The sequence below is a fragment of the Crinia signifera genome, chromosome 9, assembly GCF_055691185.1.
Source record: "Crinia signifera chromosome 9, ASM5569118v1, whole genome shotgun sequence".
In the NCBI taxonomy this organism is placed as follows: domain Eukaryota; kingdom Metazoa; phylum Chordata; class Amphibia; order Anura; family Myobatrachidae; genus Crinia; species Crinia signifera.
In genome coordinates, this window is record NC_139225.1 from 55,964,724 (window position 1) to 55,982,629 (window position 17,906).

At 39.3% G+C, this 17,906-nt stretch overlaps 39 non-coding genes across 39 annotated transcripts; all 39 read right to left on the minus strand.

Moving 5' to 3' along the window:
* Positions 1-57: 57 nt before the first annotated feature.
* On the minus strand, positions 58-176 carry LOC146038742 (5S ribosomal RNA). Its single transcript, XR_014462308.1, has one exon. It is a non-coding gene; the product is annotated as a 5S ribosomal RNA (ribosomal RNA).
* A 345-nt stretch (positions 177-521) lies between these two features.
* LOC146038101 (5S ribosomal RNA) lies at positions 522-640 on the minus strand. Its single transcript, XR_014461720.1, has one exon. It is a non-coding gene; the product is annotated as a 5S ribosomal RNA (ribosomal RNA).
* Positions 641-985: 345 nt separating this feature from the next.
* On the minus strand, positions 986-1,104 carry LOC146037886 (5S ribosomal RNA). The gene has a single exon (XR_014461524.1). It is a non-coding gene; the product is annotated as a 5S ribosomal RNA (ribosomal RNA).
* Positions 1,105-1,449: 345 nt separating this feature from the next.
* On the minus strand, positions 1,450-1,568 carry LOC146038896 (5S ribosomal RNA). Its single transcript, XR_014462448.1, has one exon. It is a non-coding gene; the product is annotated as a 5S ribosomal RNA (ribosomal RNA).
* A 345-nt stretch (positions 1,569-1,913) lies between these two features.
* On the minus strand, positions 1,914-2,032 carry LOC146038394 (5S ribosomal RNA). The gene has a single exon (XR_014461989.1). It is a non-coding gene; the product is annotated as a 5S ribosomal RNA (ribosomal RNA).
* Positions 2,033-2,377: 345 nt separating this feature from the next.
* On the minus strand, positions 2,378-2,496 carry LOC146037667 (5S ribosomal RNA). The gene has a single exon (XR_014461324.1). It is a non-coding gene; the product is annotated as a 5S ribosomal RNA (ribosomal RNA).
* A 345-nt stretch (positions 2,497-2,841) lies between these two features.
* LOC146037567 (5S ribosomal RNA) lies at positions 2,842-2,960 on the minus strand. The gene has a single exon (XR_014461232.1). It is a non-coding gene; the product is annotated as a 5S ribosomal RNA (ribosomal RNA).
* A 345-nt stretch (positions 2,961-3,305) lies between these two features.
* LOC146038754 (5S ribosomal RNA) lies at positions 3,306-3,424 on the minus strand. Its single transcript, XR_014462319.1, has one exon. It is a non-coding gene; the product is annotated as a 5S ribosomal RNA (ribosomal RNA).
* Positions 3,425-3,769: 345 nt separating this feature from the next.
* On the minus strand, positions 3,770-3,888 carry LOC146038066 (5S ribosomal RNA). Its single transcript, XR_014461688.1, has one exon. It is a non-coding gene; the product is annotated as a 5S ribosomal RNA (ribosomal RNA).
* Positions 3,889-4,233: 345 nt separating this feature from the next.
* Positions 4,234-4,352, minus strand: LOC146038766 (5S ribosomal RNA). The gene has a single exon (XR_014462330.1). It is a non-coding gene; the product is annotated as a 5S ribosomal RNA (ribosomal RNA).
* Positions 4,353-4,693: 341 nt separating this feature from the next.
* On the minus strand, positions 4,694-4,812 carry LOC146037784 (5S ribosomal RNA). Its single transcript, XR_014461430.1, has one exon. It is a non-coding gene; the product is annotated as a 5S ribosomal RNA (ribosomal RNA).
* A 345-nt stretch (positions 4,813-5,157) lies between these two features.
* Positions 5,158-5,276, minus strand: LOC146038521 (5S ribosomal RNA). The gene has a single exon (XR_014462106.1). It is a non-coding gene; the product is annotated as a 5S ribosomal RNA (ribosomal RNA).
* Positions 5,277-5,621: 345 nt separating this feature from the next.
* Positions 5,622-5,740, minus strand: LOC146038778 (5S ribosomal RNA). The gene has a single exon (XR_014462341.1). It is a non-coding gene; the product is annotated as a 5S ribosomal RNA (ribosomal RNA).
* Positions 5,741-6,085: 345 nt separating this feature from the next.
* Positions 6,086-6,204, minus strand: LOC146038620 (5S ribosomal RNA). The gene has a single exon (XR_014462197.1). It is a non-coding gene; the product is annotated as a 5S ribosomal RNA (ribosomal RNA).
* Positions 6,205-6,548: 344 nt separating this feature from the next.
* Positions 6,549-6,667, minus strand: LOC146039028 (5S ribosomal RNA). Its single transcript, XR_014462569.1, has one exon. It is a non-coding gene; the product is annotated as a 5S ribosomal RNA (ribosomal RNA).
* Positions 6,668-7,012: 345 nt separating this feature from the next.
* Positions 7,013-7,131, minus strand: LOC146039156 (5S ribosomal RNA). Its single transcript, XR_014462686.1, has one exon. It is a non-coding gene; the product is annotated as a 5S ribosomal RNA (ribosomal RNA).
* A 345-nt stretch (positions 7,132-7,476) lies between these two features.
* On the minus strand, positions 7,477-7,595 carry LOC146038621 (5S ribosomal RNA). Its single transcript, XR_014462198.1, has one exon. It is a non-coding gene; the product is annotated as a 5S ribosomal RNA (ribosomal RNA).
* A 344-nt stretch (positions 7,596-7,939) lies between these two features.
* Positions 7,940-8,058, minus strand: LOC146039029 (5S ribosomal RNA). The gene has a single exon (XR_014462570.1). It is a non-coding gene; the product is annotated as a 5S ribosomal RNA (ribosomal RNA).
* Positions 8,059-8,403: 345 nt separating this feature from the next.
* Positions 8,404-8,522, minus strand: LOC146038032 (5S ribosomal RNA). Its single transcript, XR_014461658.1, has one exon. It is a non-coding gene; the product is annotated as a 5S ribosomal RNA (ribosomal RNA).
* Positions 8,523-8,867: 345 nt separating this feature from the next.
* On the minus strand, positions 8,868-8,986 carry LOC146038395 (5S ribosomal RNA). Its single transcript, XR_014461990.1, has one exon. It is a non-coding gene; the product is annotated as a 5S ribosomal RNA (ribosomal RNA).
* Positions 8,987-9,330: 344 nt separating this feature from the next.
* LOC146039030 (5S ribosomal RNA) lies at positions 9,331-9,449 on the minus strand. Its single transcript, XR_014462571.1, has one exon. It is a non-coding gene; the product is annotated as a 5S ribosomal RNA (ribosomal RNA).
* Positions 9,450-9,794: 345 nt separating this feature from the next.
* LOC146039233 (5S ribosomal RNA) lies at positions 9,795-9,913 on the minus strand. Its single transcript, XR_014462757.1, has one exon. It is a non-coding gene; the product is annotated as a 5S ribosomal RNA (ribosomal RNA).
* Positions 9,914-10,258: 345 nt separating this feature from the next.
* Positions 10,259-10,377, minus strand: LOC146039031 (5S ribosomal RNA). The gene has a single exon (XR_014462572.1). It is a non-coding gene; the product is annotated as a 5S ribosomal RNA (ribosomal RNA).
* A 345-nt stretch (positions 10,378-10,722) lies between these two features.
* LOC146038563 (5S ribosomal RNA) lies at positions 10,723-10,841 on the minus strand. Its single transcript, XR_014462144.1, has one exon. It is a non-coding gene; the product is annotated as a 5S ribosomal RNA (ribosomal RNA).
* A 345-nt stretch (positions 10,842-11,186) lies between these two features.
* LOC146038790 (5S ribosomal RNA) lies at positions 11,187-11,305 on the minus strand. The gene has a single exon (XR_014462352.1). It is a non-coding gene; the product is annotated as a 5S ribosomal RNA (ribosomal RNA).
* Positions 11,306-11,650: 345 nt separating this feature from the next.
* Positions 11,651-11,769, minus strand: LOC146038802 (5S ribosomal RNA). Its single transcript, XR_014462363.1, has one exon. It is a non-coding gene; the product is annotated as a 5S ribosomal RNA (ribosomal RNA).
* Positions 11,770-12,114: 345 nt separating this feature from the next.
* On the minus strand, positions 12,115-12,233 carry LOC146038396 (5S ribosomal RNA). Its single transcript, XR_014461991.1, has one exon. It is a non-coding gene; the product is annotated as a 5S ribosomal RNA (ribosomal RNA).
* A 344-nt stretch (positions 12,234-12,577) lies between these two features.
* LOC146039032 (5S ribosomal RNA) lies at positions 12,578-12,696 on the minus strand. Its single transcript, XR_014462573.1, has one exon. It is a non-coding gene; the product is annotated as a 5S ribosomal RNA (ribosomal RNA).
* Positions 12,697-13,041: 345 nt separating this feature from the next.
* Positions 13,042-13,160, minus strand: LOC146039234 (5S ribosomal RNA). Its single transcript, XR_014462758.1, has one exon. It is a non-coding gene; the product is annotated as a 5S ribosomal RNA (ribosomal RNA).
* Positions 13,161-13,505: 345 nt separating this feature from the next.
* On the minus strand, positions 13,506-13,624 carry LOC146039182 (5S ribosomal RNA). The gene has a single exon (XR_014462710.1). It is a non-coding gene; the product is annotated as a 5S ribosomal RNA (ribosomal RNA).
* A 345-nt stretch (positions 13,625-13,969) lies between these two features.
* LOC146039033 (5S ribosomal RNA) lies at positions 13,970-14,088 on the minus strand. The gene has a single exon (XR_014462574.1). It is a non-coding gene; the product is annotated as a 5S ribosomal RNA (ribosomal RNA).
* Positions 14,089-14,433: 345 nt separating this feature from the next.
* LOC146038564 (5S ribosomal RNA) lies at positions 14,434-14,552 on the minus strand. Its single transcript, XR_014462145.1, has one exon. It is a non-coding gene; the product is annotated as a 5S ribosomal RNA (ribosomal RNA).
* A 345-nt stretch (positions 14,553-14,897) lies between these two features.
* Positions 14,898-15,016, minus strand: LOC146038814 (5S ribosomal RNA). The gene has a single exon (XR_014462375.1). It is a non-coding gene; the product is annotated as a 5S ribosomal RNA (ribosomal RNA).
* Positions 15,017-15,361: 345 nt separating this feature from the next.
* On the minus strand, positions 15,362-15,480 carry LOC146038826 (5S ribosomal RNA). Its single transcript, XR_014462386.1, has one exon. It is a non-coding gene; the product is annotated as a 5S ribosomal RNA (ribosomal RNA).
* A 346-nt stretch (positions 15,481-15,826) lies between these two features.
* On the minus strand, positions 15,827-15,945 carry LOC146038840 (5S ribosomal RNA). The gene has a single exon (XR_014462397.1). It is a non-coding gene; the product is annotated as a 5S ribosomal RNA (ribosomal RNA).
* A 346-nt stretch (positions 15,946-16,291) lies between these two features.
* On the minus strand, positions 16,292-16,410 carry LOC146038509 (5S ribosomal RNA). Its single transcript, XR_014462095.1, has one exon. It is a non-coding gene; the product is annotated as a 5S ribosomal RNA (ribosomal RNA).
* Positions 16,411-16,755: 345 nt separating this feature from the next.
* LOC146037881 (5S ribosomal RNA) lies at positions 16,756-16,874 on the minus strand. Its single transcript, XR_014461519.1, has one exon. It is a non-coding gene; the product is annotated as a 5S ribosomal RNA (ribosomal RNA).
* A 345-nt stretch (positions 16,875-17,219) lies between these two features.
* On the minus strand, positions 17,220-17,338 carry LOC146038882 (5S ribosomal RNA). Its single transcript, XR_014462436.1, has one exon. It is a non-coding gene; the product is annotated as a 5S ribosomal RNA (ribosomal RNA).
* A 344-nt stretch (positions 17,339-17,682) lies between these two features.
* On the minus strand, positions 17,683-17,801 carry LOC146039610 (5S ribosomal RNA). The gene has a single exon (XR_014463100.1). It is a non-coding gene; the product is annotated as a 5S ribosomal RNA (ribosomal RNA).
* Positions 17,802-17,906: the final 105 nt, after the last annotated feature.

Sequence of the window (17,906 nt, forward strand, 5' to 3'; positions counted from 1 at the left end):
AAAAGTTTCCAATTTAAATAGCTAGAGAATAAAAACAATTTGAAATTAATGGGAAAAAACCTACAGCACCTGGTGTTCCCATGTGGTCTCCCACCCAAGTACTAACCAGGCCCAACACTGCTTAGCTTCCAAGATCAGACGAGATTGGGCGTATCCAATGTGGTATGGCTGTAGGTGAGATACCAGCACTTTTTTGCCCTCTTCTACTTCTATAACCAGGTAAGCTAATAAAAAAGTTTCCTAACTGTATTGGCTTACTGAAAAAAATCATGTGTTGGTAATGTAAAAAGACCTACAGGACATGATATTAGCAGGTGGTCTCAAATTAAACTACTAAAGAGGCTCAACACTGTTTAGCTGCCAAAAGCAGTTGGAATTGGGCCTAGACAGTGTGGTAAGTTTTTAGGTGATGGCTATTGTGTCTGTTTGACCTCTTCCAAATGTCTGTACTGTCAATAAAGAGAAAAAAGTTTCCAATTTAAAAAGCTAGAGAATAAAAACAATTTGCCAGTAATGGGAAAAACCTACAGCCCCTGGTGTTCCCATGTGGTCTCCCACCCAAGTACTAACCAGGCCCAACACTGCTTAGCTTCCAAGATCAGACGAGATTGGGCGTATCCAATGTGGTATGGCTGTAGGTGAGATACAGGCACTTTTTTGCCCTCTTCTACTTCTATAACCAGGTAAGCTAATAAAAAAGTTTCCTAACTATATTGGCTTACTGAAAAAAATCATGTGTTGGTAATGTAAAAAGACCTACAGGACATGATATTAGCAGGTGGTCTCAAATTAAACTACTAAAGAGGCTCAACACTGTTTAGCTCCCAAAAGCAGTTGGAATTGGGCCTAAACAGTGTGGTAAGTTTTTAGGTGATGGCTATTGTGTCTGTTCGACCTGTCCCAAATGTCTGTATTGGCAATAAAAATAAAAAGTTTCCAATTTAAATAGCAAGAGAATGAAAACAATTTGCCATTAATGTGAAAAAACCTACAGCACCTGGTGTTCCCATGTGGTCTCCCACCCAAGTACTAACCAGGCCCAACACTGCTTAGCTTCCAAGATCAGACGAGATTGGGCGTATCCAATATGGTATGGCTGTAGGTGAGATACCGGCACTTTTTTGCCCTCTTCTACTTCTATAACCAGGTAAGCTAATAAAAAAGTTTCCTAACTATATTGGCTTACTGAATAAAATCATGTGCTGGTAATGTAAAAAGTCCAACAGGACATGATATTAGCAGGTGGTCTCAAATTAAACTACTAAAGAGGCTCAACACTGTTTAGCTGCCAAAAGCAGTTGGAATTGGGCCTAAACAATGTGGTAAGTTTTTAGGTGATGGCTATTGTGTCTGTTTGACCTGTCCCAAATGTCTGTATTGGCAATAAAAATAAAAAGTTTCCAATTTAAATAGCAAGAGAATAAAAACAATTTGCCATTAATGGGAAAAAACCTACAGCACCTGGTGTTCCCATGTGGTCTCCCACCCAAGTACTAACCAGGCCCAACACTGTTTAGCTTCCAAGATCAGACGAGATTGGGTGTATGCAATAAGGTATGGCTGCAGGTGAGATACCAGCACTTTTTTGCCCTCTTCTACTTCTATAACCAGGTAAGCTAATAAAAAAGTTTCCTAACTGTATTGCCTTACTGAATAAAATCATGTGTTGGTAATGTAAAAAGTCCTACAGGACATGATATTAGCAGGTGGTCTCAAATTAAACTACTAAAGAGGCTCAACAATGTTTAGCTGCCAAAAGCAGTTGGAATTGGGCCTAAACAGTGTGGTAAGTTTTTAGGTGATGGCTATTGTGTCTGTTTGACCTGTCCCAAATGTCTGTATTGGCAATAAAAATAAAAAGTTTCCAATTTAAATAGCAAGAGAATAAAAACAATTTGCCATTAATGGGAAAAAACCTACAGCACCTGGTGTTCCCATGTGGTCTCCCACCCAAGTACTAACCAGGCCCAACACTGCTTAGCTTCCAAGATCAGACAAGATTGGGCGTATCCAATGTGGTATGGCTGTAGGTGAGATACCGGCACTTTTTTGCCCTCTTCTACTTCTATAACCAGGTAAGCTAATAAAAAAGTTTCCTAACTGTATTGCCTTACTGAAAAAAATCATGTGTTGGTAATGTAAAAAGACCTACAGGACATGATATTAGCAGGTGGTCTCAAATTAAACTACTAAAGAGGCTCAACACTGTTTAGCTGCCAAAAGCAGTTGGAATTGGGCCTAAACAGTGTGGTAAGTTTTTAGGTGATGGCTATTGTGTCTGTTTGACCTCTTCCAAATGTCTGTACTGTCAATAAAGAGAAAAAAGTTTCCAATTTAAAAAGCTAGAGAATAAAAACAATTTGCCAGTAATGGGAAAAACCTACAGCACCTGGTGTTCCCATGTGGTCTCCCACCCAAGTACTAACCAGGCCCAGCACTGCTTAGCTTCCAAGATCAGACGAGATTGGGCGTATCCAATGTGGTATGGCTGTAGGTGAGATACAGGCACTTTTTTGCCCTCTTCTACTTCTATAACCAGGTAAGCTAATAAAAAAGTTTCCTAACTATATTGGCTTACTGAAAAAAATCATGTGTTGGTAATGTAAAAAGACCTACAGGACATGATATTAGCAGGTGGTCTCAAATTAAACTACTAAAGAGGCTCAACACTGTTTAGCTCCCAAAAGCAGTTGGAATTGGGCCTAAACAGTGTGGTAAGTTTTTAGGTGATGGTTATTGTGTCTGTTTGACCTGTCCCAAATGTCTGTATTGGCAATAAAAATAAAAAGTTTCCAATTTAAATAGCTAGAGAATAAAAACAATTTGCCATTAATGGGAAAAAACCTACAGCACCTGGTGTTCCCAAGTGGTCTCCCACCCAAGTACTAACCAGGCCCAACACTGCTTAGCTTCCAAGATCAGACGAGATTGGGCGTATCCAATGTGGTATGGCTGTAGGTGAGATACCGGCACTTTTTTGCCCTCTTGTTCTTCTATAACCAGGTAAGCTAATAAAAAAGTTTCCTAACTGTATTGCCTTACTGAAAAAAATCATGTGTTGGTAATGTAAAAAGACCTACAGGACATGATATTAGCAGGTGGTCTCAAATTAAACTACTAAAGAGGCTCAACACTGTTTAGCTGCCAAAAGCAGTTGGAATTGGGCCTAGACAGTGTGGTAAGTTTTTAGGTGATGGCTATTGTGTCTGTTTGACCTCTTCCAAATGTCTGTACTGTCAACAAAGAGAAAAAAGTTTCCAATTTAAAAAGCTAGAGAATAAAAACAATTTGCCAGTAATGGGAAAAACCTACAGCACCTGGTGTTCCCATGTGGTCTCCCACCCAAGTACTAACCAGGCCCAACACTGCTTAGCTTCCAAGATCAGACGAGATTGGGCGTATCCAATGTGGTATGGCTGTAGGTGAGATACAGGCACTTTTTTGCCCTCTTCTACTTCTATAACCAGGTAAGCTAATAAAAAAGTTTCCTAACTATATTGGCTTACTGAAAAAAATCATGTGTTGGTAATGTAAAAAGTCCTACAGGACATGATATTAGCAGGTGGTCTCAAATTAAACTACTAAAGAGGCTCAACACTGTTTAGCTGCCAAAAGCAGTTGGAATTGCGCCTAAACAGTGTGGTAAGTTTTTAGGTGATGGCTATTGTGTCTGTTTGACCTGTCCCAAATGTCTGTATTGGCAATAAAAATAAAAAGTTTCCAATTTAAATAGCAAGAGAATAAAAACAATTTGCCATTAATGGGAAAAAACCTACAGCACCTGGTGTTCCCATGTGGTCTCCCACCCAAGTACTAACCAGGCCCAACACTGTTTAGCTTCCAAGATCAGATGAGATTGGGTGTATGCAATGAGGTATGGCTGCAGGTGAGATACCAGCACTTTTTTGCCCTCTTCTACTTCTATAACCAGGTAAGCTAATAAAAAAGTTTCCTAACTGTATTGCCTTACTGAATAAAATCATGTGTTGGTAATGTAAAAAGTCCTACAGGACATGATATTAGCAGGTGGTCTCAAATTAAGCTACTAAAGAGGCTCAACACTGTTTAGCTGCCAAAAGCAGTTGGAATTGGGCCTAAACAGTGTGCTAAGTTTTTAGGTGATGGCTATTGTGTCTGTTTGACCTCTTCCAAATGTCTGTACTGTCAATAAAGAGAAAAAAGTTTCCAATTTAAAAAGCTAGAGAATAAAAACAATTTGCCAGTAATGGGAAAAACCTACAGCACCTGGTGTTCCCATGTGGTCTCCCACCCAAGTACTAACCAGGCCCAACACTGCTTAGCTTCCAAGATCAGACGAGATTGGGCGTATCCAATGTGGTATGGCTGTAGGTGAGATACAGGCACTTTTTGCCCTCTTCTACTTCTATAACCAGGTAAGCTAATAAAAAAGTTTCGTAACTATATTGGCTTACTGAAAAAAATCATGTGTTGGTAATGTAAAAAGACCTACAGGACATGATATCAGGTGGTCTCAAATTAAACTACTAAAGAGGCTCAACAATATTTAGCTGCCAAAAGCAGTTGGAATTGGGCCTAAACAGTGTGGTAAGTTTTTAGGTGATGGCTATTGTGTCTGTTTGACCTGTCCCAAATGTCTGTATTGGCAATAAAAATAAAAAGTTTCCAATTTAAATAGCAAGAGAATAAAAACAATTTGCCATTAATGGGAAAAAACCTACAGCACCTGGTGTTCCCATGTGGTCTCCCACCCAAGTACTAACCAGGCCCAACACTGCTTAGCTTCCAAGATCAGAAGAGATTGGGCGTATCCAATGTGGTATGGCTGTAGGTGAGATACCGGCACTTTTTTGCCCTCTTCTACTTCTATAACCAGGTAAGCTAATAAAAAAGTTTCCTAACTGTATTGCCTTACTGAAAAAAATCATGTGTTGGTAATGTAAAAAGACCTACAGGACATGATATTAGCAGGTGGTCTCAAATTAAACTACTAAAGAGGCTCAACACTGTTTAGCTGCCAAAAGCAGTTGGAATTGGGCCTAGACAGTGTGGTAAGTTTTTAGGTGATGGCTATTGTGTCTGTTTGACCTCTTCCAAATGTCTGTACTGTCAATAAAGAGAAAAAAGTTTCCAATTTAAAAAGCTAGAGAATAAAAACAATTTGTCAGTAATGGGAAAAACCTACAGCACCTGGTGTTCCCATGTGGTCTCCCACCCAAGTACTAACCAGGCCCAACACTGCTTAGTTTCCAAGATCAGACGAGATTGGGCGTATCCAATGTGGTATGGCTGTAGGTGAGATATAGGCACTTTTTTGCCCTCTTCTACTTCTATAACCAGGTAAGCTAATAAAAAAGTTTCCTAACTGTATTGCCTTACTGAAAAAAATCATGTGTTGGTAATGTAAAAAGACCTACAGGACATGATATTAGCAGGTGGTCTCAAATTAAACTACTAAAGAGGCTCAACACTGTTTAGCTGCCAAAAGCAGTTAGAATTGGGCCTAAACAGTGTGGTAAGTTTTTAGGTGATGGCTATTGTGTCTGTTTGACCTCTTCCAAGTGTCTGTACTGTCAATAAAGAGAAAAAAGTTTCCAATTTAAAAAGCTAGAGAATAAAAACAATTTGCCAGTAATGGGAAAAACCTACAGCACCTGGTGTTCCCATGTGGTCTCCCACCCAAGTACTAACCAGGCCCAACACTGCTTAGCTTCCAAGATCAGACGAGATTGGGCGTATCCAATGTGGTATGGCTGTAGGTGAGATACCGGCACTTTTTTGCCCTCTTCTACTTCTATAACCAGGTAAGCTAATAAAAAAGTTTCCTAACTGTATTGCCTTACTGAAAAAAATCATGTGTTGGTAATGTAAAAAGACCTACAGGACATGATATTAGCAGGTGGTCTCAAATTAAACTACTAAAGAGGCTCAACACTGTTTAGCTGCCAAAAGCAGTTAGAATTGGGCCTAAACAGTGTGGTAAGTTTTTAGGTGATGGCTATTGTGTCTGTTTGACCTCTTCCAAATGTCTGTACTGTCAATAAAGAGAAAAAAGTTTCCAATTTAAAAAGCTAGAGAATAAAAACAATTTGCCAGTAATGGGAAAAACCTACAGCACCTGGTGTTCCCATGTGGTCTCCCACCCAAGTACTAACCAGGCCCAGCACTGCTTAGCTTCCAAGATCAGACAAGATTGGGCGTATCCAATGTGGTATGGCTGTAGGTGAGATACAGGCACTTTTTTTCCCTCTTCTACTTCTATAACCAGGTAAGCTAATAAAAAAGTTTCCTAACTATATTGGCTTACTGAAAAAAATCATGTGTTGGTAATGTAAAAGACCTACAGGACATGATATTAGCAGGTGGTCTCAAATTAAACTACTAAAGAGGCTCAACACTGTTTAGCTCCCAAAAGCAGTTGGAATTGGGCCTAAACAGTGTGGTAAGTTTTTAGGTGATGGTTATTGTGTCTGTTTGACCTGTCCCAAATGTCTGTATTGGCAATAAAAATAAAAAGTTTCCAATTTAAATAGCAAGAGAATAAAAACAATTTGCCATTAATAGGAAAAAACCTACAGCACCTGGTGTTCCCATGTGGTCTCCCACCCAAGTACTAACCAGGTTCAACACTGCTTAGCTTCCAAGATCAGACGAGATTGGGCGTATCCAATGTGGTATGGCTGTAGGTGAGATACCAGCACTTTTTTGCCCTCTTCTATTTCTATAACCAGGTAAGCTGATAAAAAAGTTTCCTAACTGTATTGCCTTACTGAAAAAAATCATGTGTTGGTAATGTAAAAAGACCTACAGGACATGATATTAGCAGGTGGTCTCAAATTAAACTACTAAAGAGGCTCAACACTGTTTAGCTGCCAAAAGCAGTTGGAATTGGGCCTAAACAGTGTGGTAAGTTTTTAGGTGATGGCTATTGTGTCTGTTTGCCCTCTTCCAAATGTCTGTACTGTCAATAAAGAGAAAAAAGTTTCCAATTTAAAAAGCTAGAGAATAAAAACAATTTGCCAGTAATGGGAAAAGACTACAGCACCTGGTGTTCCCATGTGGTCTCCCACCCAAGTACTAACCAGACCCAACACTGCTTAGCTTCCAAGATCAGACGAGATTGGGCGTATCCAATGTGGTATGGCTGTAGGTAAGATACCGGCACTTTTTTGCCCTCTTCTACTTCTATAACCAGGTAAGCTAATAAAAAAGTTTCCTAACTGTATTGCCTTACTGAAAAAAATAATGTGTTGGTAATGTAAAAAGACCTACAGGACATGATATTAGCAGGTGGTCTCAAATTAAACTACTAAAGAGGCTCAACACTGTTTAGCTCCCAAAAGCAGTTGGAATTGGGCCTAAACAGTGTGGTAAGTTTTTAGGTGATGGCTATTGTGTCTGTTTGACCTCTTCCAAATGTCTGTACTGTCAATAAAGAGAAAAAAGTTTCCAATTTAAAAAGCTAGAGAATAAAAACAATTTGCCAGTAATGGGAAAAACCTACAGCACCTGGTGTTCCCATGTGGTCTCCCACCCAAGTACTAACCAGGCCCAGCACTGCTTAGCTTCCAAGATCAGACAAGATTGGGCGTATCCAATGTGGTATGGCTGTAGGTGAGATACAGGCACTTTTTTTCCCTCTTCTACTTCTATAACCAGGTAAGCTAATAAAAAAGTTTCCTAACTATATTGGCTTACTGAAAAAAATCATGTGTTGGTAATGTAAAAGACCTACAGGACATGATATTAGCAGGTGGTCTCAAATTAAACTACTAAAGAGGCTCAACACTGTTTAGCTCCCAAAAGCAGTTGGAATTGGGCCTAAACAGTGTGGTAAGTTTTTAGGTGATGGTTATTGTGTCTGTTTGACCTGTCCCAAATGTCTGTATTGGCAATAAAAATAAAAAGTTTCCAATTTAAATAGCAAGAGAATAAAAACAATTTGCCATTAATAGGAAAAAACCTACAGCACCTGGTGTTCCCATGTGGTCTCCCACCCAAGTACTAACCAGGTTCAACACTGCTTAGCTTCCAAGATCAGACGAGATTGGGCGTATCCAATGTGGTATGGCTGTAGGTGAGATACCAGCACTTTTTTGCCCTCTTCTATTTCTATAACCAGGTAAGCTGAGAAAAAAGTTTCCTAACTGTATTGCCTTACTGAAAAAAATCATGTGTTGGTAATGTAAAAAGACCTACAGGACATGATATTAGCAGGTGGTCTCAAATTAAACTACTAAAGAGGCTCAACACTGTTTAGCTCCCAAAAGCAGATGGAATTGGGCCTAAACAGTGTGGTAAGTTTTTAGGTGATGGCTATTGTGTCTGTTTGACCTGTAACAAATGTCTGTATTGGCAATAAAAATAAAAAGTTTCCAATTTAAATAGCAAGAGAATAAAAACAATTTGCCATTAATGGGAAAAAACCTACAGCACCTGGTGTTCCCATGTGGTCTCCCACCCAAGTACTAACCAGGCCCAACACTGCTTAGCTTCCAAGATCAGACGAGATTGGGCGTATCCAATGTGGTTTGGCTGTAGGTGAGATACCGGCACTTTTTTGCCCTCTTCTACTTCTATAACCAGGTAAGCTAATAAAAAAGTTTCCTAACTGTATTGCCTTACTGAAAAAAATCATGTGTTGGTAATGTAAAAAGACCTACAGGACATGATATTAGCAGGTGGTCTCAAATTAAACTACTAAAGAGGCTCAACACTGTTTAGCTGCCAAAAGCAGTTGGAATTGGGCCTAAACAGTGTGGTAAGTTTTTAGGTGATGGCTATTGTGTCTGTTTGACCTGTCCCAAATGTCTGTATTGGCAATAAAAATAAAAAGTTTCCAATTTAAATAGCAAGAGTTTAAAAACAATTTGCCATTAATGGGAAAAAACCTACAGCACCTGGTGTTCCCATGTGGTCTCCCACCCAAGTACTAACCAGGCCCAACACTGCTTAGCTTCCAAGATCAGACAAGATTGGGCGTATCCAATGTGGTATGGCTGTAGGTGAGATACAGGCACTTTTTTGCCCTCTTCTACTTCTATAACCAGGTAAGCTAATAAAAAAGTTTCCTAACTATATTGGCTTACTGAAAAAAATCATGTGTTGGTAATGTAAAAGACCTACAGGACATGATATTAGCAGGTGGTCTCAAATTAAACTACTAAAGAGGCTCAACACTGTTTAGCTCCCAAAAGCAGTTGGAATTGGGCCTAAACAGTGTGGTAAGTTTTTAGGTGATGGTTATTGTGTCTGTTTGACCTGTCCCAAATGTCTGTATTGGCAATAAAAATAAAAAGTTTCCAATTTAAATAGCAAGAGAATAAAAACAATTTGCCATTAATAGGAAAAAACCTACAGCACCTGGTGTTCCCATGTGGTCTCCCACCCAAGTACTAACCAGGTTCAACACTGCTTAGCTTCCAAGATCAGACGAGATTGGGCGTATCCAATGTGGTATGGCTGTAGGTGAGATACCAGCACTTTTTTGCCCTCTTCTATTTCTATAACCAGGTAAGCTGATAAAAAAGTTTCCTAACTGTATTGCCTTACTGAAAAAAATCATGTGTTGGTAATGTAAAAAGACCTACAGGACATGATATTAGCAGGTGGTCTCAAATTAAACTACTAAAGAGGCTCAACACTGTTTAGCTGCCAAAAGCAGTTGGAATTGGGCCTAAACAGTGTGGTAAGTTTTTAGGTGATGGCTATTGTGTCTGTTTGACCTGTCCCAAATGTCTGTATTGGCAATAAAAATAAAAAGTTTCCAATTTAAATAGCAAGAGTTTAAAAACAATTTGCCATTAATGGGAAAAAACCTACAGCACCTGGTGTTCCCATGTGGTCTCCCACCCAAGTACTAACCAGGCCCAACACTGCTTAGCTTCCAAGATCAGACAAGATTGGGCGTATCCAATGTGGTATGGCTGTAAGGGAGATACAGGCACTTTTTTGCCCTCTTCTACTTCTATAACCAGGTAAGCTATTAAAAAAGTTTCCTAACTATATTGGCTTACTGAAAAAAATCATGTGTTGGTAATGTAAAAAGACCTACAGGACATGATATTAGCAGGTGGTCTCAAATTAAACTACTAAAGAGGCTCAACACTGTTTAGCTGCCAAAAGCAGTTGGAATTGGGATTAAACAGTGTGGTAAGTTTTTAGGTGATGGCTATTGTGTCTGTTTGACCTGTCCCAAATGTCTGTATTGGCAATAAAAATAAAAAGTTTCCAATTTAAATAGCAAGAGAATAAAAACAATTTGCCATTAATAGGAAAAAACCTACAGCACCTGGTGTTCCCATGTGGTCTCCCACCCAAGTACTAACCAGGTTCAACACTGCTTAGCTTCCAAGATCAGACGAGATTGGGCGTATCCAATGTGGTATGGCTGTAGGTGAGATACCAGCACTTTTTTGCCCTCTTCTATTTCTATAACCAGGTAAGCTGATAAAAAAGTTTCCTAACTGTATTGCCTTACTGAAAAAAATCATGTGTTGGTAATGTAAAAAGACCTACAGGACATGATATTAGCAGGTGGTCTCAAATTAAACTACTAAAGAGGCTCAACACTGTTTAGCTGCCAAAAGCAGTTGGAATTGGGCCTAAACAGTGTGGTAAGTTTTTAGGTGATGGCTATTGTGTCTGTTTGCCCTCTTCCAAATGTCTGTACTGTCAATAAAGAGAAAAAAGTTTCCAATTTAAAAAGCTAGAGAATAAAAACAATTTGCCAGTAATGGGAAAAGACTACAGCACCTGGTGTTCCCATGTGGTCTCCCACCCAAGTACTAACCAGGCCCAACACTGCTTAGCTTCCAAGATCAGACGAGATTGGGCGTATCCAATGTGGTATGGCTGTAGGTAAGATACCGGCACTTTTTTGCCCTCTTCTACTTCTATAACCAGGTAAGCTAATAAAAAAGTTTCCTAACTGTATTGCCTTACTGAAAAAAATAATGTGTTGGTAATGTAAAAAGACCTACAGGACATGATATTAGCAGGTGGTCTCAAATTAAACTACTAAAGAGGCTCAACACTGTTTAGCTCCCAAAAGCAGTTGGAATTGGGCCTAAACAGTGTGGTAAGTTTTTAGGTGATGGCTATTGTGTCTGTTTGACCTGTCCCAAATGTCTGTATTGGCAATAAAAATAAAAAGTTTCCAATTTAAATAGCAAGAGAATAAAAACAATTTGCCATTAATGGGAAAAAACCTACAGCACCTGGTGTTCCCATGTGGTCTCCCACCCAAGTACTAACCAGGCCCAACACTGCTTAGCTTCCAAGATCAGACGAGATTGGGCGTATCCAATGTGGTATGGCTGTAGGTGAGATACCGGCACTTTTTTGCCCTCTTCTACTTCTATAACCAGGTAAGCTAATAAAAAAGTTTCCTAACTGTATTGCCTTACTGAAAAAAATCATGTGTTGGTAATGTAAAAAGACCTACAGGACATGATATTAGCAGGTGGTCTCAAATTAAACTACTAAAGAGGCTCAACACTGTTTAGCTGCCAAAAGCAGTTGGAATTGGGCCTAAACAGTGTGGTAAGTTTTTAGGTGATGGCTATTGTGTCTGTTTGACCTGTCCCAAATGTCTGTATTGGCAATAAAAATAAAAAGTTTCCAATTTAAATAGCAAGAGTTTAAAAACAATTTGCCATTAATGGGAAAAAACCTACAGCACCTGGTGTTCCCATGTGGTCTCCCACCCAAGTACTAACCAGGCCCAACACTGCTTAGCTTCCAAGATCAGACGAGATTGGGCGTATCCAATGTGGTATGGCTGTAGGTGAGATACCGGCACTTTTTTGCCCTCTTCTACTTCTATAACCAGGTAAGCTAATAAAAAAGTTTCCTAACTGTATTGCCTTACTGAAAAAAATCATGTGTTGGTAATGTAAAAAGACCTACAGGACATGATATTAGCAGGTGGTCTCAAATTAAACTACTAAAGAGGCTCAACACTGTTTAGCTGCCAAAAGCAGTTGGAATTGGGCCTAAACAGTGTGGTAAGTTTTTAGGTGATGGCTATTGTGTCTGTTTGACCTGTCCCAAATGTCTGTATTGGCAATAAAAATAAAAAGTTTCCAATTTAAATAGCAAGAGTTTAAAAACAATTTGCCATTAATGGGAAAAAACCTACAGCACCTGGTGTTCCCATGTGGTCTCCCACCCAAGTACTAACCAGGCCCAACACTGCTTAGCTTCCAAGATCAGACAAGATTGGGCGTATCCAATGTGGTATGGCTGTAGGTGAGATACAGGCACTTTTTTGCCCTCTTCTACTTCTATAACCAGGTAAGCTAATAAAAAAGTTTCCTAACTATATTGGCTTACTGAAAAAAATCATGTGTTGGTAATGTAAAAGACCTACAGGACATGATATTAGCAGGTGGTCTCAAATTAAACTACTAAAGAGGCTCAACACTGTTTAGCTCCCAAAAGCAGTTGGAATTGGGCCTAAACAGTGTGGTAAGTTTTTAGGTGATGGTTATTGTGTCTGTTTGACCTGTCCCAAATGTCTGTATTGGCAATAAAAATAAAAAGTTTCCAATTTAAATAGCAAGAGAATAAAAACAATTTGCCATTAATAGGAAAAAACCTACAGCACCTGGTGTTCCCATGTGGTCTCCCACCCAAGTACTAACCAGGTTCAACACTGCTTAGCTTCCAAGATCAGACGAGATTGGGCGTATCCAATGTGGTATGGCTGTAGGTGAGATACCAGCACTTTTTTGCCCTCTTCTATTTCTATAACCAGGTAAGCTGATAAAAAAGTTTCCTAACTGTATTGCCTTACTGAAAAAAATCATGTGTTGGTAATGTAAAAAGACCTACAGGACATGATATTAGCAGGTGGTCTCAAATTAAACTACTAAAGAGGCTCAACACTGTTTAGCTGCCAAAAGCAGTTGGAATTGGGCCTAAACAGTGTGGTAAGTTTTTAGGTGATGGCTATTGTGTCTGTTTGACCTGTCCCAAATGTCTGTATTGGCAATAAAAATAAAAAGTTTCCAATTTAAATAGCAAGAGTTTAAAAACAATTTGCCATTAATGGGAAAAAACCTACAGCACCTGGTGTTCCCATGTGGTCTCCCACCCAAGTACTAACCAGGCCCAACACTGCTTAGCTTCCAAGATCAGACAAGATTGGGCGTATCCAATGTGGTATGGCTGTAAGGGAGATACAGGCACTTTTTTGCCCTCTTCTACTTCTATAACCAGGTAAGCTATTAAAAAAGTTTCCTAACTATATTGGCTTACTGAAAAAAATCATGTGTTGGTAATGTAAAAAGACCTACAGGACATGATATTAGCAGGTGGTCTCAAATTAAACTACTAAAGAGGCTCAACACTGTTTAGCTCCGAAAAGCAGTTGGAATTGGGCCTAAACAGTGTGGTAAGTTTTTAGGTGATGGCTATTGTGTCTGTTTGACCTGTCCCAAATGTCTGTATTGGCAATAAAAATAAAAAGTTTCCAATTTAAATAGCAAGAGAATAAAAACAATTTGCCATTAATGGGAAAAAACCTACAGCACCTGGTGTTCCCATGTGGTCTCCCACCCAAGTACTAACCAGGCCCAACACTGCTTAGCTTCCAAGATGAGACGAGATTGGGCGTATCCAATGTGGTATGGCTGTAGGTGAGATACTGGCACTTTTTTGCCCTCTTCTACTTCTATAACCAGGTAAGCTAATAAAAAAGTTTCCTAACTGTATTGCCTTACTGAAAAAAATCATGTGTTGGTAATGTAAAAAGACCTACAGGACATGATATTAGCATGTGGTCTCAAATTAAACTACTAAAGAGGCTCAACACTGTTTAGCTGCCAAAAGCAGTTGGAATTGGGATTAAACAGTGTGGTAAGTTTTTAGGTGATGGCTATTGTGTCTGTTTGACCTGTCCCAAATGTCTGTATTGGCAATAAAAATAAAAAGTTTCCAATTTAAATAGCAAGAGAATAAAAACAATTTGCCATTAATAGGAAAAAACCTACAGCACCTGGTGTTCCCATGTGGTCTCCCACCCAAGTACTAACCAGGTTCAACACTGCTTAGCTTCCAAGATCAGACGAGATTGGGCGTATCCAATGTGGTATGGCTGTAGGTGAGATACCAGCACTTTTTTGCCCTCTTCTATTTCTATAACCAGGTAAGCTGATAAAAAAGTTTCCTAACTGTATTGCCTTACTGAAAAAAATCATGTGTTGGTAATGTAAAAAGACCTACAGGACATGATATTAGCAGGTGGTCTCAAATTAAACTACTAAAGAGGCTCAACACTGTTTAGCTGCCAAAAGCAGTTGGAATTGGGCCTAAACAGTGTGGTAAGTTTTTAGGTGATGGCTATTGTGTCTGTTTGCCCTCTTCCAAATGTCTGTACTGTCAATAAAGAGAAAAAAGTTTCCAATTTAAAAAGCTAGAGAATAAAAACAATTTGCCAGTAATGGGAAAAGACTACAGCACCTGGTGTTCCCATGTGGTCTCCCACCCAAGTACTAACCAGGCCCAACACTGCTTAGCTTCCAAGATCAGACGAGATTGGGCGTATCCAATGTGGTATGGCTGTAGGTAAGATACCGGCACTTTTTTGCCCTCTTCTACTTCTATAACCAGGTAAGCTAATAAAAAAGTTTCCTAACTGTATTGCCTTACTGAAAAAAATAATGTGTTGGTAATGTAAAAAGACCTACAGGACATGATATTAGCAGGTGGTCTCAAATTAAACTACTAAAGAGGCTCAACACTGTTTAGCTCCCAAAAGCAGTTGGAATTGGGCCTAAACAGTGTGGTAAGTTTTTAGGTGATGGCTATTGTGTCTGTTTGACCTGTCCCAAATGTCTGTATTGGCAATAAAAATAAAAAGTTTCCAATTTAAATAGCAAGAGAATAAAAACAATTTGCCATTAATGGGAAAAAACCTACAGCACCTGGTGTTCCCATGTGGTCTCCCACCCAAGTACTAACCAGGCCCAACACTGCTTAGCTTCCAAGATCAGACGAGATTGGGCGTATCCAATGTGGTATGGCTGTAGGTGAGATACCGGCACTTTTTTGCCCTCTTCTACTTCTATAACCAGGTAAGCTAATAAAAAAGTTTCCTAACTGTATTGCCTTACTGAAAAAAATCATGTGTTGGTAATGTAAAAAGACCTACAGGACATGATATTAGCAGGTGGTCTCAAATTAAACTACTAAAGAGGCTCAACACTGTTTAGCTGCCAAAAGCAGTTGGAATTGGGCCTAAACAGTGTGGTAAGTTTTTAGGTGATGGCTATTGTGTCTGTTTGACCTGTCCCAAATGTCTGTATTGGCAATAAAAATAAAAAGTTTCCAATTTAAATAGCAAGAGTTTAAAAACAATTTGCCATTAATGGGAAAAAACCTACAGCACCTGGTGTTCCCATGTGGTCTCCCACCCAAGTACTAACCAGGCCCAACACTGCTTAGCTTCCAAGATCAGACGAGATTGGGCGTATCCAATGTGGTATGGCTGTAGGTGAGATACCGGCACTTTTTTGCCCTCTTCTACTTCTATAACCAGGTAAGCTAATAAAAAAGTTTCCTAACTGTATTGCCTTACTGAAAAAAATCATGTGTTGGTAATGTAAAAAGACCTAAAGGACATGATATTAGCAGGTGGTCTCAAATTAAACTACTAAAGAGGCTCAACACTGTTTAGCTGCCAAAAGCAGTTGGAATTGGGCCTAAACAGTGTGGTAAGTTTTTAGGTGATGGCTATTGTGTCTGTTTGACCTGTCCCAAATGTCTGTATTGGCAATAAAAATAAAAAGTTTCCAATTTAAATAGCAAGAGAATAAAAACAATTTGCCATTAATGGGAAAAAAACCTACAGCACCTGGTGTTCCCATGTGGTCTCCCACCCAAGTACTAACCAGGCCCAACACTGCTTAGCTTCCAAGATCAGACGAGATTGGGCGTATCCAATGTGGTATGGCTGTAGGTGAGATACCGGCACTTTTTTGCCCTCTTCTACTTCTATAACCAGGTAAGCTAATAAGAAAGTTTCCTAGCTGTATTGCCTTACTGAAAAAAATCATGTGTTGGTAATGTAAAAAGACCTACAGGACATGATATTAGCAGGTGGTCTCAAATTAAACTACTAAAGAGGCTCAACACTGTTTAGCTGCCAAAAGCAGTTGGAATTGGGCCTAAACAGTGTGGTAAGTTTTTTAGGTGATGGCTATTGTGTCTGTTTGACCTCTTCCAAAAGTCTGTACTGTCAATAAAGAGAAAAAAGTTTCCAATTTAAAAAGCTAGAGAATAAAATCAATTTGCCAGTAATGGGAAAAACCTACAGCACCTGGTGTTCCCATGTGGTCTCCCACCCAAGTACTAACCAGGCCCAACACTGCTTAGCTTCCAAGATCAGACGAGATTGGGCGTATCCAATGTGGTATGGATGTAGGTGAGATATAGGCACTTTTTTGCCCTCTTCTACTTCTATAACCAGGTAAGCTAATAAAAAAGTTTCCTAACTATATTGGCTTACTGAAGAAAATCATGTGTTGGGAATGTAAAAAGACCTACAGGACATGATATTAGCAGGTGGTCTCAAATTAAACTACTAAAGAGGCTCAACACTGTTTAGCTCCCAAAAGCAGTTGGAATTGGGCCTAAACAGTGTGGTAAATTTTTAGGTGATGGCTATTGTGTCTGTTTGACCTGTCCCAAATGTCTGTATTGGCAATAAAAATAAAAAGTTTCCGATTTAAATAGAAAGAGAATAAAAACAATTTGCCATTAATGGGAAAAAACCTACAACACCTGGTGTTCCCATGTGGTCTCCCACCCAAGTACTAACCAGGCCCAACACTGCTTAGCTTCCAAGATCAGACGAGATTGGGCGTATCCAATGTGGTATGGCTGTAGGTGAGATACATGCACTTTTTTGCCCTCTTCTACTTCTATAACCAGGTAAGCTAATAAAAAAGTTTCCTAACTATATTGGCTTACTGAAAAAAATCATGTGTTGGGAATGTAAAAAGACCTACAGGACATGATATTAGCAGGTGGTCTCAAATTAAACTACTAAAGAGGCTCAACACTGTTTAGCTCCCAAAAGCAGTTGGAATTGGGCCTAAACAGTGTGGTAAATTTTTAGGTGATGGCTATTGTGTCTGTTTGACCTGTCCCAAATGTCTGTATTGGCAATAAAAATAAAAAGTTTCCGATTTAAATAGAAAGAGAATAAAAACAATTTGCCATTAATGGGAAAAAACCTACAACACCTGGTGTTCCCATGTGGTCTCCCACCCAAGTACTAACCAGGCCCAACACTGCTTAGCTTCCAAGATCAGACAAGATTGGGCGTATCCAATGTGGTATGGCTGTAGGTGAGATACAGGCACTTTTTTGCCCTCTTCTACTTCTATAACCAGGTAAGCTAATAAAAAAGTTTCCTAACTATATTGGCTTACTTAAAAAAATTATGTGTTGGTAATGTAAAAGACCTACAGGACATGATATTAGCAGGTGGTCTCAAATTAAACTACTAAAGAGGCTCAACACTGTTTAGCTCCCAAAAGCAGTTGGAATTGGGCCTAAACAGTGTGGTAAGTTTTTAGGTGATGGTTATTGTGTCTGTTTGACCTGTCCCAAATGTCTGTATTGGCAATAAAAATAAAAAGTTTCCAATTTAAATAGCAAGAGAATAAAAACAATTTGCCATTAATAGGAAAAAACCTACAGCAACTGGTGTTCCCATGTGGTCTCCCACCCAAGTACTAACCAGGTTCAACACTGCTTAGCTTCCAAGATCAGACGAGATTGGGCGTATCCAATGTGGTATGGCTGTAGGTGAGGTACCAGCACTTTTTTGCCCTCTTCTATTTCTATAACCAGGTAAGCTGATAAAAAAGTTTCCTAACTGTATTGCCTTACTGAAAAAAATCATGTGTTGGTAA